The 18,623-nt window shown below is 46.7% G+C and overlaps 1 long non-coding RNA gene across 2 annotated transcripts in view; it reads left to right on the top strand.

The window, feature by feature from the left end:
* The window catches only part of LOC120892581 (uncharacterized), a 133,812-nt gene that overhangs the window by 95,203 nt on the left and 19,986 nt on the right, over positions 1-18,623 (top strand). For both annotated transcript variants that reach the window (XR_005737318.2, XR_005737317.2), the window contains exons 4-5: positions 313-2,857; positions 5,492-5,578. This is a non-coding gene — a long non-coding RNA (uncharacterized LOC120892581). The remainder of the gene's footprint in view (positions 1-312; positions 2,858-5,491; positions 5,579-18,623) is intronic.

Below are 18,623 nucleotides of genomic sequence, written 5' to 3'. Positions count from 1 at the left end.
TTTTTAAACGAAGAAATGTCTTTTTTTTTTTAATGACCTGGTTTTCTTATGTTGAAATTCAATTCCTTGTCCCTTTCAAATAGTCCCTTTATCCTGTGGAAACCCAGTTGCTCCTTATTTGCCCACAATTAAGGTTTGGGGTGTGGACACTTGTCAAAGGCATTTCCAAAATCTACAGATGACTCCTCCCCTTTCTCTGTGCTCCAAGGACTCGATCGATTGGCCATGGCTCCTCCCTGGAGAACCTCTCCTGCCTTTGCCTTGATGAGTGTGCTGATCTCAACTTTCTACACTTCTGTGTTTTATTTAAAGATTCCAGAAGCCTGGCTAGGACGGAATGGAGAAACAACAGTTGGCGGTTTCCCAGGTCCCTTCTGGAAAGTCAGAGCGAGGCTGGCGTTGGCAACCTGACTGTCCTCAGGCACAGCAGCTGTTGTAACAACTGGTCTCATCCGAGTCTCCAGCTTCACAACCCTGCCCATGAATCCATTCAAGATTCTCAGGTGATCGCATCCTGTCCGGGTAATTTCCTGAAACTCTTTTGTTCTACAGTTTTATTGAGTGCTCCAACTTGTCCCTTTCAAGGACCCACGTCTTCCGAGGTAAAGGGCAAGGCAGAGCACCAGAACAGTCTCTCTCATTCCACGGATGTCTTCTGTTTCTTGTTTTTGTTTTTGACATTTTTGGAGAGTATCTTACAAGGTGCTCTTTAATGGATCACAGAATTTCAGAAGAAAAGGGATGATAAAAGGGGGCTTAGTCCAAACACCCAGCTCTAAAGATGAAAGAACTGAAGTTGAAAGAAGTTATGGATTTGATATGACCCACTTAACTGGCTTCTATTTCTCTTCTGGTTATGTGATTATTTTGTTATTGCTATTATTATTATTATTATTTGCTATTTATTTTAATTTAAAATTTTGAATAAATGGGTGTTCTTTGGGCCTCAGAATTCAGGTCTTTTATAAGCCTCAACAGTTCTTAGGGAGAGGTTTTCTGACAAATGCTATTGCCTGTCCCTGACATCTGACTAGTTTTGTCCTGCCATTCAGGATCTCAAGGAATCTCCAGCTCCTTGATGTGATGAAGTCTGTGTTAGTCAGCTCTCAATTGCTGTGACAAATACCTGAGATAAGTCAATTTTGGTCTGTGCTAGCCCAGGATCTCATGGCAGAAGAGGGCTGTTCATCTCACCAGCACCTGGGAAGCCAAAAGGAAGAGCGTGGAAGAGGCGGGGCCAGGGCCCCAATATCCCCTTCCGGGGCACACCCCCAGTGACCTCACTTCCTTTCACTGGGCCCCGCCTCCTAAAGCTTCCACCACTTTCCAATAGCACCACAGAGGACCAAACCATCAGCACAGGGGGACCATTTAGGATCCAAACCATGGTACCACCTAAAGGAGGAACCTCCTCTGCCCCACCCTGCTCCGGTCAGAATCTCTCTGCATGACATTTGTCACAGCTTCTCATGGAGACACCCTGACACCCTCTCATGGAGAACTTGTTCATTTCTCCATGGATGACAATTCCAGGTGGCATGTGTTCCTTCTATAAAGTGGTCTGCTTTCCAAACATGCCTTCTCAGAGAAGCTCATTTTGCCATCTGTATTGGGAACCTGAGATGTGACAACGCAGGATCTAAGTGGAGTGGCATGGAAGCCCTTCTGTTCCTCCTGGAGACTGTGAACCAGTCAGCTGCCTTTGACTCACCATCCTGCTATCTTATCTTCTCAGCTGAAATGAGTTTCAAGTTGTCCTCCTTCCTTTCATCCTTCATTCTGAAAATGGCACATGCCGTTAGTAGTCAGGACCTTTCTGCTCACCTCTTGACCGTGTGCTCATTTCCACTCTTTTGATGTCCATAGTGACTTTCGTCAGACACCTGCCCTGGAGCAGGGGCCTCCTGCTTGGTTTTTCTGTCTTCCATCTAGCTGTGCTAGGGCTAGGAGGACATCGGGAACAAGGAACAAGAATGCTTTCCCTTTCCCTCAAGGCTGCAGTTCCTAGTGGACCACAGTTTCTTACAGTGATCTCTAAGAAAGGTCAAAGTCTTGGGCTTTTCTTGTATTCTCCTAGCTCTTGGGAACATAGCAAGGCCTCAGTAAGCTGTGTTCATCACTGAATACATTCTGCTGTGGTCTCTCTGACTCTGTGCCCCTGGGCTAGGCTGGGTCTATTATTCATGCAATGAAGAGAATGTGAAAAACAAATCCATGGTCAAATGTCTCCATTTACACTATACTTGAACCTAGCCACAGCATAATCCCATGAGGCTTGAGGAATCAGCTCTGGGGTACTCCCCACCCCTTGACTGACTTAGTCACTGTTATGTTTTGGCTATGGGATGGTGGTGCACCTGACTTTTATGGGTGATGGACGTGAACCATCGGGTTTGCCCTCTTCACTTCTGATCTTGCCAGGACAAGAACGTACCCCCAAGCCTGCTGCTCCTGCGTCAGTTCAAGCCTCAGAACGAGACAGGGCTGATGGCTGCCCAGCTGACCTGGAAATAGATGCTTCCTGCTCTGCACATCTGTAGTTGCCATAGAGCAAAAGTTGATGGATGCAGAATGCAAAGCCCCTTCCCAGGGCCTCCCCCATGGTTCTTGGTGTCCTCTTTAAAGGCATTTGGGGACACTTTTGCCCTTATTGATTGCATTCCACAGCTTGATCCTGCCTTAGGGCTTTGATCTCCACTTATAATGAACTTTTTTTTCTACTATGTGATTGAATCTCTGCTGGTGATAATTGCGGTGAAGCAGGTTAAGGGGACAGTGAGTCCTGGCAGGTGCAGAAGGAAGCTGTTTTAGATGGAGTGATATGAAGAGGTGACATTTGTGCAGAGAGCTGGAGGAGGTAAGAAAGCAAGCCACACAGACCGTTTCAGGGTGGGGGAGGATGTTCCAGGGAAGCAGTATCTTCTGAACACTCTACATGTTTCTTCCTGCATTTGTGTCTTTATATTAAGTTCTTCTGTTCTTCTGGAAAGTTCTTTCTTCCTTTCTTCTTCTACTCACATCCCTGTCCTTCTTAATTGAGGCCAGTTCTTTCCAGGCCCCTCAACTCCGTAGGAGGAGGTTGGTGTCTGCTATGACTGATGGTCTTGTTCTAGAGGCAGCCTAGTATTTCTTGGAAGCCATCTTGACTTTATAGCCATCTAATAGCATAAGAAATAAACTTGGGAAAAATAGGAAGAATCATAAGAATATATTCACTTTGCTATTCTTCCAAATATTGGGAAACATTTGGTTGAGAGCTGGCTACATGGGTGTCATTAGCTTCCTAGTAAACACATTGCTAGAATTAAATGGCTCTTTGTCAGGACACCACCCCAAGTACTTAGTGTTTGTGTGGGAGGGAGCCCAGTCAAATGTGATGTAGGCTAGACCACCCAGGTGTGGTCTGAGGACCAGCAGCATGGCCAAGGGACATCGCCAAGGGCCTGTTGACATGCAAAGCTCAGGCCCCCACAAGACCTTCTGAACCAGATCCCCTGTGATCTGCATGTCCCGTTGGGTCTGAGAAGAACTGATGCATTCCTTGCTTATGACATTGCTCTGTGTCCTCTTTAGTAGTACTTTATAGGAAAATTCCTACTTAATTAGTCCCAAGACAAATTGTTCTGAGCATTTTGTTTGCTTTGTTGTTCTTATGGACTCTGCAAACTCTGTAGTTTCTCTTTTTCAATTGGATCCTAAATCTTTACCTTATTTTCTCCAGCTTTATCGTAGTGTCTTGTACAGAGTAAAGGGAAAATATTTGATGCATAAATGAATGAATCTATTCCATTGTATTCCATGTATTATTAGAAATTATTAGACTGTGAGGAACATAAAATGGAGTGGTATGCTTTTTTTAAGGTGTGAGGAGGTGCTGGGGACAGAGCCCAGGACCTCACACATGGCTAGGTGAGCGCTGTACCACTGAGGCATGCCCACACTCCCTGGTCCTAGAATGTTGGCATCAGAGTAGCAGCGGAATTGGGAAATGGCTTCTGCTTGCCAGACAACATGGGATTCCAGGTAGAATAGCTGCTGGCCAAGGAATAGGAGAGAACTTCAGGTTTCAGGGAAAATTCAGGAAGAAGTCCACAATTTTCAGTGACTGACTTTCACACAACTGGGAACTCCACACAGTGTACGTTGGCCCCTCTGAACTACCCCTTGTTCCGGCTTAGTATTTTGCACCATCAGGAGAAGAGTGATGATTCAGATCCATGCACATTGGCCAGGCCAAATCAACCTGCCCGATTCCTGCAGGCAGGATTGTGGCCATGTCTCCCTTTTTCCTCTATGGTAGGAGCGGTGTTGAGACTGCCAAGCTCTGGAGTTCTCTCATTGCTTTCTAGGTGGGAGAATACTCCAGAACCAAATTTCCCTCTCAAGCCACAGTTTCCCCTTAAAATTGTTGCTCCTGCACTGTCCTCCATCGCCATGGGAAAGGGGAGGTAGCTCAGCTGCCTAAAGGCCTGGTGCTCATGGTGCTGTGAGGCGAGAGGGAGGGGACAGGTCCTTTCTTCCTCTCCTGTTTCTAGGTAACAGTCCCCCTCTGAGAAGCCTTGAAGATTTAGGAGTGATGGCCTTCAGCCCGCTCCTTCAGAGATTTGGAGACACAGGCTGTTGGATGTTGCTGATGTCAAAATTGACATCTGTGGGCTGGGGCTGGGGCTCAGGGGTAGAGGGCTTGCCTAGCGCATGCGAGACCCTGGGTTCGATCCTCGGCACTACATAAAAATAAATAAATAAAACAAAGGTTAAAAAAAAAAAAGATTGCCATCTGTGCCAACCTTCTCCTGCCTTGTAAAAGCTGGTATCTCTACAGTATTGGTAGAGTTGCTTACCAGTCTCCTGGGCCAGATGGAGACAGACCCACAGGAATCACATGAGCACTGTGAGTGTGTGTGTGTATATACACATATATATCTATATTTTCTTTGTTTATATATATGTATGCATAGGTGCAGGTCTATATGCATATATATCTTTCCATCTTTTTTAAAAAAATATTGTTGTTTTAGTTGTAATTGGACACAATACCTTTGTTTTAGTTTTATGTGGTGCTGAGGATTGAACCCACACCTCAGCACATGCTAAGCAAATGTTCTACCGCTGAGCCACAACCCAGCCCCATGTCTTTCTATCTTAAAAACTAAAATTCCTTTATAGCAGATGCATATAAGACATGATATAACACAGATTTTTTTTGGTGTAAAACATAAGGAATTAACAGGCAGGTCAGGGTTGCTGTGATTTGGAAGCTGGCCCTTCATCTAAATGTGATCCTGGGGGTTAGACATCAAGTGCACACAATGTGAAACCTTCTAGAGCTTAGCAGTCAGTGGTACCAACTGACAAACACAGACGCGTATTATTATGGTTTGGATGTGAGGTGTCCCAAAAAGCTCATTTGTGAGATAATGCAAGAAGGTTTAGAGAAAGAATGATTGGATTATGAGAGCCTTAACCCGATCTGTGATTTAATCCCCTACAGGATTGAGTGGTAACTGAAGGCAGGTGGGATGAGACTGGAGGAAGTAGGTCATGGAGGGTTGCCTTTGGAGTATATGCTTTTGATCAGGTGAGTGGAGTCTCTCTCTGCTTCCATATCATCCTGTGAGCTGCTTCCCTCTGCCACACTCCTCTGCCATGATGCTCAGCCTCACCTAGAGTCCTGAGGAATGGAGCCTGCTGTGTATGGAGTGAGACCTCTGAAACCATGAGACCCCAAATAAACTTCCCTCCTCTACAATTGTTCTGGTTGGGCCTTTTGATCACAGCAGTGAAAAGGCTGGCCAAAACTTGCACTTCTACTTACCCCCTGGGGAAAACCACATACTACCACCAGGTGGCTTCCCAAGGCACTAGATTTAGAAGCCACTCCTGCTGTCTTGCCACACCTGAAAGCAGGAAGTGTCAAGTGGAATCTGTCGCCGATGTTTCTATTTGGGCTGCTGATGGGGGTCTGTGCAAAATGAGATCTGATTCGCCTTGTCGAGGGGTAGTTACTCTAGGATGGTCTTTGGCTTCTCTGCTCACTTCATCCATTTCGAACTATTCCCAGGTCTCTATTCTCAGAGGCAGCTGCAAATTCGGAGCACACAGATGTACCCTCCGTCTTAGATTACTCTTGCCAACGCACATTACCTTATGTTTATTTGAGTTAAGTTTCATCTGCCTGCAGGCTGCGCAATCCCCCAAAGTGTTTCCATGCATCTGGAATGTCTTGCAGATCTCCTTAGTTTTTATTAGCCAAAACAATTTGGAGCCAGTTGAAATCTCTGGGAAGAGATTAAGTGACAATTATGTGACAATTGCTCATGTAATCTCTGACCAGGTAGCTGAGGCAGGGCCTGCTGGGGTGCAAGGAAGGAGAGCGCTCCTCTTTGCTGGTCCTGGTCTTGAACTCAGCCCTGGAAAGGCGCCAGGGAGCTCATCTTGGTGTTTGCTTCTGCGAGTGGGATAGGTAGATGTCTGTGCTTCAACCGGGGCTTGAGAGACACTCGTGCTGGGAGCCAGGGGAGGCGCATTGCATAAGGTTCGTTTTGTCTGGGCAAATTAGTTACCAGAGCAAGAGAGCCAGAGGAGGGAACAGAACAAGAACTGGCAGGAAGAGAACTGGGGAGAAGGAGGCTCACGTAGCAGCCTGTTCAGATACGTTAAAATACAGGCAATCGGGGGAGGAGAGACAGGAGGGACCCAGGGACTTGTGTACAGAGTCTGAGCCATGGCTTCCTGAAAGCTTGGCATGAGGGACACAGCAAGGATGGAAGCCACTGCCCCAAGACTCCAGATAAAGATGGCAAAGAGCAGCCCAAGCTGACGGGAGGGGGGACAATGAAAGGAGCCACTTGCAAGAGCCCGTTCTCTTTGAGCTTGGCTGGAACCAGGCTCTTGTGTGTGGGCAGCGTCTGAGCAGATCCCAGAATGTTCCAACGAGCTAATCTAGTCAGCTTCAAGCTGTTCCACAGACAGTGGGTGTGAATCCAAAATCATCCTAGATGTTCAGCTTTATAATGTTTCTTTTAAAAAGAAGAAGAAGAAGAAAAAGGCATGGGAGAGACACCAAACCCAAATGATTCCTTTAGCTCTGAGCGGGTGACCTGCGAAGGCATCGTCCAGTTAGTTGGCAAATGTCGTGTGCCCAGGGTGGGAAGGAGGGCTGCGGATGCTTCTTCCCTCCCAGCACCATCCTTGGAAGGGCTTCTTTCTCTTTCTGCCTCAAGGATACTCATCTTATTTCTGTTCCAGTTTTAGAAACAGGTCAGCAGCATCCCACTCACCTCCAGTCCCTAGAGGTGGGTCCCTTTGTTTCCATGGTTACTTTTTTGTTTTAATTCAGTACTGGGAATTGAACCTAGGGGTGTTCTACCTCTGAACTATATTCGCAACCCTTTTTCATTAATTAATTATTTTGCGGGGTCTAGGGGTTGAACCCAGGGGCACTTTACCACAAGGCTACACCCTCAGTTGTTCTTATTTTTTATTTTGAGACAAGATCTTGCTCAGTTGCCGAGGAGGCTGGCCTTGACCTTGAGATCCCCCTACTTTCAACCTCCAGCGCAGCATCACATGTGGTTCTTTGGTTGCATCTGCCTGAGCGACTGATGCATTGGAATCAAACCTTGATGAAGCTTCAATGCTGGGTGAGCAGTGTCATCCTGACCCCACCCGTGGGCTTCCTCATAAGTCCCATCTGTTGCCCCTGTCCTCTGCATCTTCCTAGAGTCATCAGGAAGTCTTACTGTTAAAGAATGAGAAATGGAGCCTATCAAGTGTTCCGGGAATCAAACACAGAGGTAAAGCCTGAGCCAACCCTGGCTTGTGCTGTGAATCTACCAGAAGATGGGAGGAAATGGATCCCGAAGTAGCCTCAGGGCACCCCCCACACCTACCCACACCTAGCAGAGAGAATCAGGTCACTCCTGCCTCGTGTATTTATTCATTTATTTATTTCTTATTTATTTAAGTATTGAGTGGTTGTGTTGGTTTGCGAGGTGCTATAGCAAGGAACCACAGACTGCGTGGTTTAAGCAGTAGGAATTTACTTAGCCAGAAGTCAAGATCAAAGCTGCAGCAGGGTTGGTGTCTTGAGGGCTGTGAGGAAGGGCCTGTTTTAAGCCTCTGTTTTCTCCCTACATTTCCTCTGTACTTTTCTGCATCCAATTTCCCCTTCATATTGGACTAGGCCTATCCTAATTCCTTTCTTTGGCCTTAATTTCCTCTAAAAGACCCTTTCTCCACATATGGTCATGGGGGTCAGGGCTTCCTTCACATATGGATTTTACCAGGCTGAGATTGAGCACCCAACAGTGGTCAGAAAAGATTCTATTTCCTCAGCCCCACTGTGGGAAGCCCATTTGCAGAAGCAAAACAGCTGAAGATCATTCTAAAGGACAGGCTAATCCTCATCCTCCAGTAAGTAGTCCGTTGTTGGCTGAGCCAGAGTCGGGTTTCATTATTCTTTTCTTTCTTTTTTTTTTTTTTTTAACGAGAGTCTTTTTATTGAGAGGAGAGGTGAGGACTGGTAATGCCCAGGCCTCTGCCACATTCCAGACCAAACCCCCAGGCAGGTCCCAGAGTGTGTTGGCACTTCCTAGCAAATGAGCTGCTCAGGGGCTTGGCTTTGTGGGCCCCAACCTGATCAAGCCAGGCCTAGCTGAGGACCAGGTCATGTCGGAGGTTTTCATTCTTCCAGGCAAAAAAAAAAAAAAAAAAAAGATAGTGCATTATGGGAATAGGTCAGGGAACAGGATAATTTTTGAATTTTGCACCAAGCCACTGAGTGGTCTAGGTAAAGCGCTCAGCATAAAGGACGGCAGATTTAGACCAATGACCTGGACTCAGCCCCAAGGCCTCAGTCAGAGGAAGGCAATGAGGCTTGAGCTCCTCTGGCTCAGGAACCTGGTCCTGTGGCCTGACCTTGGCAGGTGATAGTGACTGTCACCTGGAAGAAGGACTGCCCAGAGCTGTGCCCCTGGAGTCCAACCAGGTTTTCTGTGAGCACCCTTCCCTCACTGACTGGACTGACTGGACACCAAGAGAAGGAACATCTGCTTGGCCATCTAGTGCCCACAAGGTGCCCAGAAGCACCAAGGCACCCCTATAGCCTAGGGGGCAGTGTCCAGTCTGGAGCCACTATCTGAGCTCCTGACAGGTCACGGTGGCTAAGTGGCCAGGGGAACTGACTTATAAAGAAGTAAAGGTGATTCTTTGGGATCCCTGTGAGGGACAATCCAGGAAGAGATAGATCTTATACCATATCTCATTAGGCAGGCATTTTGGTCAACTTAATTTGGATTTAAAAAACAAGTGTGGCCTTAGAATGAAATGTCAGGCTGAGGGGTGTGTCTGGAAGATTCAAATGGGAGGGGTGAAGAGGAATGAGAATTGAACAGGTGCAAGGGGGGCAAGCTTTGTGTAAAGAGTGTAACGTGTGCAGTGCACAGAAGATCAAAACACCAGCCATGTTTGGATCACCTCTAGTAGACACCCCATCTTACCTACAAATAAGAAGACATTTTATATCACTTTACTAAGGATTTTATATCACTTTAGCAAGAATTTTCACATAGTTTCTCTTATGATATCTTTGCAATGACCCTGCGAAGTGTTACATTAACATTTAACAGTAGAGGAAATGGAGGTTCTGAGATGTTAAGTAACTTGCCAAGTTCATTAGCTAATAAGTGGTAGGCTTAGGATTCTAACAGGTGTCTAACTTCAGACTTCAGATTCTTGATCATGGTGTCAGCAGCGAGTCCCCTGAGCGCTGCTGTGCAGGGAAGGGGTGGAGCTTGCGAGTGGTCTACCCCAGCAGGGAGGACTGATTTCCCGCCCCCGCTGACATTTTTTGGGATTTTCAGCTGCATGATGGTTACACAAAGCAGAACAACTTTTAGTCGGTTTTATCTGTGGCTTAAGTATCCACGGACAAATTCACCTCCAGTTTGTGCTGCAATTGCCTGTAGCCAGGGCAGACCTCTCCCCCAACCTTCCTTGAGTAACCCACTGTGACTCAAGCTTACTTTTGGGTTTCCAGCTGCCCAGGGCTAGGCTCTCCCAATAGGGTGCTCGAGTTTTCAGCCAGTGTTACCCACAGCCATGAAAGAATCACTAGGTAGCTTCTGTTGGGTGGTCAGGATGCACACTGGGCACCAGGAGCGTGACTGGGCTGGGGCCTGGACAGCTATGGGTTCTCACCTCTTAAAAGGAAACTTGGAGGCAGAAGCCAGGAGATTCTGGCTGGGTCATAGCTTAGGACAAATATGGACCCCAGAGAACTGGAGGCTTGAGACTCAGCCTGGAGGCACCATCACAGGGAGCGCTGGAGATGGAGATGTGGGGTAGGTGGCTATTGACGGGTTCACACTTGAGAGCTGTCCACCAGCATGTTCACCTGCACTCCATGCAGGAAAGAAGTAGACACGACACTCTCAAGTTGACATTTTCTGCACATTTGATTAATAGCATTTTCCTGTGAGAAGGTACAATTTTTGTGATAACCTTCCCCTTGGCTCCTTGAAAAAACAATCTTAAAGCTAGATCATTAGTCAGGTAACTATGTGTGTGTGTCTGCACAGGTGCCACAGCAAGATGTACAAAATATTTTCATTCCTGACTCCTGAGGTGAATTTTATTAGGGGAAATGGATGGAGCCTGCTCTTCCAGCCAGATACAACACAAGCAAGTTCTTGATGCTCATCTAGAACGTACTATCAAGGTTCAGTTATCAAAGGTCTTCTTCAGGGCATGATAGAGGTGTATAGGTTAGACAAGGGCTTAGCTTGCTTGAGTCATGGGTCCACCTTGATGTCCATTCATATGGGGACATTAGCCTAGAGCACTGTCCCTCATGCCACAATCCCAAACTGATTTCAGTAAATGTCTGACCACAGGGGGATCAGTTTATTAATTTTCCTTGAAGTGGAAATATTTACTGGTTTTATAAACAAAACAAAACAACCTGTACGTGTACCTTATAAGCCCAAAGTAAAACAGAACAGAAATACGTAGAATAAACAGTGAAAATCCAATTTCATTTCTTCTTCCCATCAGGTCACTTCTCTCTCCGTCCAGGGTCACTCTTGACAGTTTAAGGTGACTCCATCTGGACCTTTCTCATGTATTATCACACATGCATTCTACATATCCAGCAGCTCTCCAGTTTGGGGAAATAATTTCCAAGACCTCCCCTGGATGTCTGGCACTGTGAATGTCTTTTTCCTGTGTGTACACATCTATGAGAAAGTTTAATTTATAAATTAGGCACAGTAGGAGATAACCAGTAAAATAAAACAATTATAACAACATACTGTCATAAAATTATGCGAATGTGAATGAAGTTCCATGAATTATTTTAAAATTTTCTGTGTAAAATTTTAAGACTGCGGTTGACTAGATAAATAAAATAGCAAGAAGCAAAATTACTGCAAATGTAGTTTGTGTGAGTGTGAGTGAGTGTGTGTGCATTAATGAGAACCTACTACACTACATACATTATTCAGTGACTTGCTTTGTCCCATGGAGAATTTTCCACATCAGTACATATAGATCTAACTTATTCTTGTAATTGATGCATACTATTTAATTATTCTCTTAATGTGGGCATTTAGATTATAGGAATGTCATATCAAAGTAGTTCATATTCCTTTTATCCTTTGATTAATCCCAATCAATTTTAAAATACTCAAAAGGGCCAAAAGACAGATTTGGGGCTACTGCCTCTGGCAACTTGAAGAGGGCACAACACTACCCCTGACACTTTTGGAGCTCTACTCAAAATCACTGAGCCCCTGAAACCTGGGAAGTGTAACCATCATGTCTTCATTTCCCAACCCTCCCACCTCCATTCCCTACTTTTATATTGGATCTGAAATACCCACAAAGGCCCATGTGTTAAAGCCTTGGCCCCAGCCTGCGGTGCTAGCAACTTAACAATTACTAGGTTATCTCAGGTCATTTTTATTTTTTACAATAAAAGAAAGCAGACAGAGACACCTACCAACAGGATCCTCTTCTAAAATGCAGAGAAATTGGGATAAGAGGGGAGTGGGGATAAAGCCTTGATAATAGTTCCTCTGCCCTAAAGATGAACATGCAGAGTACAGACACCATCCACACAGATTACTATTTGTGTGTATGTATGTGTGTGGGGGGGGCTGGGGATTGGAACCCAGATTCTTGTATTTGAAAGACAAAGGCTGTACCTCTGAGCCACGCCCCCAGCCTCATTATTATTCTTACATACCACTTCATGAATCATTTTCCATTTCGATCATGCCATGTGTGGACCAAACCCTCCTGTGGATCCATGCACAGGGCCTCTTTAGGAGACAGGGGGGCCTGGAAGGATGGCGGGATTGTACTGAAGAGCTACCAAAGGGGATGGGATAGAAATAGAGGAAAAGTGAGAGCGAGCTGGGTTTCCGGGACACTGATAGCTCACACCAAGCAGCTCAGGATGTCGCCTAGGGCTGACCCTGCCCTCAGCCAGCATGTTCGCCTGCTGACTGGGCTTGAAAGTTAAAATTGGTTTCTTGTGGACGCTGGCCAATGACTTCCTTGCCATGGGAGCGATTGCTTTTTGCTGGGTTTGCAAGATGTGAATTCATTCTTTTTTTTTTTTAATATCAGTAATACACAGTAAAGAGCTTAATCCAATTTAGAAAGAAATAGGATCAGACAAGTCTTGGAAATGCAGTGTGCCTTTCTGGCTCTGAGATGCTGCGCTGCAGAAGAGCAAGTGTCACAGCGGCCTGGAAACTCACCATCCTCCTTCCTGTGGGGACCGTGGCACAGAAGAGACGGGACTGGAATGGGCTTGGAATTTAGGGGTGCCTTTGGAGTTCTCATTGCTGCCTTGCAAGAAAATTGGGACATACGCAATCAGCAAGGTGCCCTATAAATGTGCTATTATTAGTCATGTTTGAAAATGAAGCTCCTGACCCCAACTCGGGATAGAGACTCTTTTAAAGTTGTTGTTCATGCAGGAAGCAGGCTCACCCCCTGGGCCTGTCTTCCTGGTCATTTGTAAGCAGTGATGCTTATTTGCTCCATATGTGACCTGGGTTAGAGGAACCATCTGCCCTGGCTGGTGTGAAGGACGTGATTAAGGGTCCTGCCGGGTTTGGTTTGAGGGCAGGGATTGACATGGAGGAAGGGCTGGGAGGTGGTAGCACCCCCTCTTATGAAGCTTCCACAGAGAAAAAGCCTATGGTCTATCTGGACCATCTCCTGATTCACTCTGATACCCTGACATCTGATGTCGTGAAAAGGTGGTTGGAAGCTTCTAGAAACTTCTAATGATGGTTAGGCAGGTAGCAGGGAAGGCAGGTTCCCGACCAGTGGTGGGATTTCCACAGGGTTTTCTTGCCACTGGAACCGCACCTATTTTTTGAACATCAGTTGAGAGTCTGGCACTGTGCTGGGCTCAGCAAGGAGTCAAACTTGGCTCTTCCCGTGAGGAACTTACAAGGTGACTTTGGCATAGCCTGCTCAAGTTTCTATGAGTGCCTGGCATAGTTTTTCCACCCAGTGTGGAAACTGAGGAAACTGAGGAGAGGCTTTGCAGAGGTGATATCTGGGCTGAAATTCAGAGAAAGAGACAAATGGGACCATAGTTTTTAAGTGGTGGGAAGGACATTCTAAGCAGAGGACAGAGCAAGAACTTCAAAGACACTTGGAAGCAGGGTGGCTTGTGAGACATGAGGCCAGAGAAACAGGTGGAAACAGATCATGGAAAGGCGAATGTGCTCTCCCAGAAGCTGGGACTGTAATCTGTAAGTGATGGGGGCCTCTGTAAAGATTTTCACCTAGGCTGTGACATTGCTATAATTTAGATTTTTTTGGTTAGAGGAGTACTGGGGATTGAACTCAGGGGCACTTGACCACTACCACATCCCCAGCCCTATTTTGTATTTTATTTAGAACAGGATATCACTGAGTTGCTTAGTGCCTCACTTTTGTTGAGGCTGACTTTGAACTCACGATCTGCCTGCCTCAGCCTCTGAGCTGCTGGGATTACCAGTGTGCACCACCCTACACCTGGCTAGAGTTTGGATCTTGAATATCCTCCAAAAGCCCACATTTGGTGGCCTGGTTTCCAGGCCACAGGTGGTGGAATCTTTAGGAGGTGGGACCTAGTGGAAAGAAGTTACGTCCATCAGGGAGTACCCTTGAAGGGGATATTGGGATCCCAGCCCTTTTCTGTCTCTTTAGTTTCTGGCCACATCCCCAGTCTTTTTTTAATTTTGAGACAAGTTCTCGTTGAGTTGCTTAGGGCCTTGTTAAGTTGCTGAGGCTGGCTTTGAACTTGCAATCCTCCTGCCTCAGCCTCCCAAGTGCTGGGATCACAGGTGTGCACCACTGCCCAGCTAGACCTTTTCTTCTTCGTAGGTTGATCATATCAGGCCTTCTGTCATCATGTTGGAAAGCTAACTAACACCGACGATGCTCCATGTGTGCTTTAATATGTCAGACTGGGAGTCATCTGGAGGCTGGAACTATTAATTCTTGAAGCCAGAAGACCAGTTAGTAAACTGGGATGATGAATCCAGGGGAATAGAAGGTCTTGGACATGTTTGGGGTGGGGGTCAGGGGAAAGACATGTGGGGTTATGGCTGGAGAGCCTGGGAAGGGAATTAACTAGGACTAGGCAGGTCATTAGGGTCCCCTTCTAAAAGAGACAAGGATTCCAGGAGAACTTGGGTCTTGCAAACTTGGGAAGAAAGCAGACAGGATGAGGATTCTACAGCGCTGTGAACAGGTGGATGGATGGGGCTCTCCTGACTACCACAGAATCCTAATTCAGGACTCTGTGGTGTATTCCAGAATCTACTTTCTAATGAAGATGGGTGAAGGGGGGTCTTGGAGGAGGTGAGTGGGCCGAACTTGAAGGGTAGGTGCCTTTAGTCAGTGTAGTGGGATGGGGCTGAGAAAGACAGTAACTGGTATAGTCTGAGCCCACCACAACCCGTCTACCTGGCCACAGTGGGTCATGCAATAGGCAAGAGCTTTGGAGCTAAACAAACCTGATTTCCAGGCTTTTCTTTTCTTTTTTCTTTTTTTTTTTTTTGTCCTTCCTGGCTAATTGCAATTTACTTCTCAGACTATCAGTATGCTCATTTGCCAGATAGGACGGATAGTACCCTGTTCACCTGGTTTTGTAAGGAGTGAGTTATATGTTGACTGCAAGGAAGGTGATTAGCATACAGTAGGTACATTTGTTCAGCTGATTTTTATTAGCACCTACTATGTTCTTGGTACCATGCCATGTACCATCGATAAAATCATGAGTAAGACTAGCAAGGTCCTTGCTGGACCCTCCACATCAAATGCTCAGTTAACTACCAGTTCTCTCCTTTTTTAGCCAAGTGCATATTTTAGACTAAATACCACCATGTCCAATGTCCCCTGCTCAGCCCTTCTGGAGGAAGTCACTAATGTACTTGTTCCCTATCTGATTCCTACCAGGAAGCTTTTCCACGTTTTGGATTCTGAATTGGGGCCCCCAGAGACTCCTCATTGGTGGGCAGCTCCCAAGATGATTTGAGGATGATCTTGGCCCTCCCTTCGGTTGCGTAGCGAAGTGAGCAGCAGAACATCGGGTTTGGATAAATACATCATAGCAAGATAGTGACCAAACTGGGCCAATGTCAAGAACCGGGAGGAACAACAAGAAAATCTGTTAACTGTGCTTTTAGGTGTAATTATTTCCTTGAGGGGAATTTCATGGTTTTTAATTAAAGTGTTCCACTTTGATCAAAAGTGTTGCTTTGACTTCCCAAGTAGGAGACACAAGACTTGAGAGAGTCAAACAACCTGTTAAATGTAAACAATTTACCCAGGCCACCAAGTAAGGCAAAATATAATAAATAATGAGCTTCAGAAATTAAGTGTAAATGTTTGCGGAGAAAGTAATTATCCCTCTTGTTATGAACATGAACCCACATTCGATTTTAAGCCTGTGCTCTTCTGAGGATGTTAGCCATTGTTAGCCATTTCTGACGGCAGTACAGGGGGGCTGTGGGGTGGGGGACTCTGTCTATTAACGCACTTTGGGATTTGCGCTGTGTTGTCTCACTGGGCTGGAGTGGCAGAGGCCTCCCAGCTTCATTCCGTGTGGGATGGAGGAAACAGAGGAGTGCCCTTTTGCGAGAGGAAATGTTCTGCATTTATCACAGAACTGAAGGCTCAGAGGCCTCATGGAGAGGCTGCATCCCTGGTGGGTTCCTCCCAGAGAGAGGGATTTAAGGAGGGACACAGAGGCAGTGAAGTTGTACCAACATCCTGCCCCAGAAGTGGACACTGGGGGCGATGGATTGCAGCTGTGGCCAGACATGCCCAGGGAGAGGCGAGCACAAAGCCTTTGGGACCCTGTCATTTCTACACCCGTCCATTCCCAGTGTCCTCCCACTAGGCTGCAGGGCCCGCCTGCCGTGGGCTGGTAGTGGACACTCGGGGTCATCAGTAACCAAAACCAAGACCCCTGTGCTTACGGCATTTTGCTCTAGCAGAGGGTGACAGATGGCACGTCACAGCACGACGGACAAGCAAACTGGGAGGCTGTAAGTGGCCGAGAAGAGCAGGAGAAGGGTAAGAGGAGTCAGAAATGTGGGGTTCAGAGTAGGCAGGGGAGGCTCGGGAGAAGGTGGTGAGTGGCAGCCCGGGGCGGGGGCGAGCTGGATCTCTGGGGGAAAGTGCTCAGGGCGCAGACGGAGGGGAAGTGTGCTCACCTCAGGGACTCGGCTCTCACTGTGGGAGGACGGTGGGGTGCTGGGGTTTGAACATTCTCCTGGAATTTGTATGTTGGAAGATTAGCCCCCAGGGTGGCAGTGCTGGGGCCAGGGGCTAGTGGAGGGCGTTTGGGTCCTGGGGGCCGAGTCCTCATGAGTGGAAGAGGGCTTCCTGGCAGCACCACATTCGCTCTTGTTAGAGGAGTTGTTACAGAGTGAAGCTGCCCTTCATGTTTTGTCTCTTTTGTATGCTGTTTTCCCTTCTGCTTTCTGGCATGAGTTGAAGTGGCACAAGTCCTTCACCAGCTACAGTTGCCAGATCTTGAACTTTCCAGCTTCTGGTACCATAAGCCAAAATTAACCTGTTTTCTTTTTTAAAGGACCCAGTCTCAGGTATTCTGTTATAGCAACTGAAACTAACTAAGACAGGGAGCCATGGCAGTGTTTGAGGCACAGAAGGTTTTAAATCCAGCTGTTGCTATATAGTGGGGCAGAGTAATTTTGTAGGAATTCAATAGAGTGACCTTGATGCCTCCAACCAAGGTGTTTGAAGTGGAGTGAACTTCTAGATGAGTTGTTGAATGTGGATGGTACATGGGGCGAAAGAACAAAGCTGCATAATTGGGATGATTGAAAAGGAAAATCTAAAATAAACCACACACACTCACCATCCAATACTGGGCTACGTGTGAGAATGCGAAGGACCCAGGGGGACACACGTGGTTACAAACATGGGCAGTGCTGGGTGGTGCTGTGGGGCTGGGGAACAGGTTGGGATGTGCTGTCAGGTGGTCTTGGGTCTTAAATGCCTTCACTTGCTCTGCCGCTTTGAAGAAGAGGTTTAATCTGCAGCACCTCAGTTTCTTCACCCGTAACATGGGTCAGTAGAGGAGTAAGGCTTCTGTAGGGCTTGATGAAGATTAGGTAAGGCATGTGAGATGCCAGGCCTCAGCCCTAGACCTGCAGGTTGTCCTCTCATGTTCCTCTGAAGGTAGATGAACTATCCTGACCTGAAGAGGAGCAGGGAGTCGGTTCTGATGCAGCCTTAGCCTCAGAGACCTTCCTCTCCTGCAGATGATCCAGAGACCATGGTGCAAGGTGCAGGACCCTGGCTGGGGCCACGCTTCTTTCTGGCTGATGGACCATGACCCGATAGACCCAAGGAACTATTCAAAAGCACAGAGTGGAGGTGTGCAGGTGTGGAGGTGTGCAGGTGGGGTGGACCAAGGGCCCCTAGGAGGGCCTGTGTCCAATTGCTGGCCTAAAGGTTTAAAAGTAGGGAAACTGCATCTTTTTTTAAGTGTTCTCTTTAGATGTCCATGACAGTAGAGTGTATTTTGACATACATACGTGGAGTGTATTCCCATCCTTGTGCTTGTACGTGATGTGGAGTTTCCCTGGTTGTGTATTCATATATGAACACAGGGAAGTGATGTCCAGTTCATTCTCCTTCTTTCCCATTCCCACCCCCACCCTTCCCCTCATTCCCCTTTGTCTAATCCAGTGAACTCTGCTCTTCTCTCCCCCCCATTGTGTGTTAGCATTCACATGTCAGAGAGAACACTGGCCTTTGGTTCTTTGGGATTGGCTTATTTCACGTAGCATGATGTTCTCCGGTTCCATCCGTTTACCTGCAAATGCCATAATTTCGTTCTTTTTAAACTTGAGTAATATTCCATTGTGTATATACACCACATTTTATTTATCCTTTCATCTATTGAAGGGCACCTACGTTGGCTTCACAGTTTAGCTATTGTGAATTGAGCAGCTATAGACACTGACATGGCTGTGTCCCTGACGTGGCTGTGTCCCTGTGGTATGCGGATTTTAAGTCCTTTGGGTATATGCTGAGGAGTGAGATAGGAACCTGTGTTTTGAGGCCTCTGACCC

The sequence above is a fragment of the Ictidomys tridecemlineatus genome, chromosome 9, assembly GCF_052094955.1.
Source record: "Ictidomys tridecemlineatus isolate mIctTri1 chromosome 9, mIctTri1.hap1, whole genome shotgun sequence".
Classification (NCBI taxonomy): domain Eukaryota; kingdom Metazoa; phylum Chordata; class Mammalia; order Rodentia; family Sciuridae; genus Ictidomys; species Ictidomys tridecemlineatus.
This window is presented reverse-complemented; position numbering and strand designations above follow the sequence as displayed.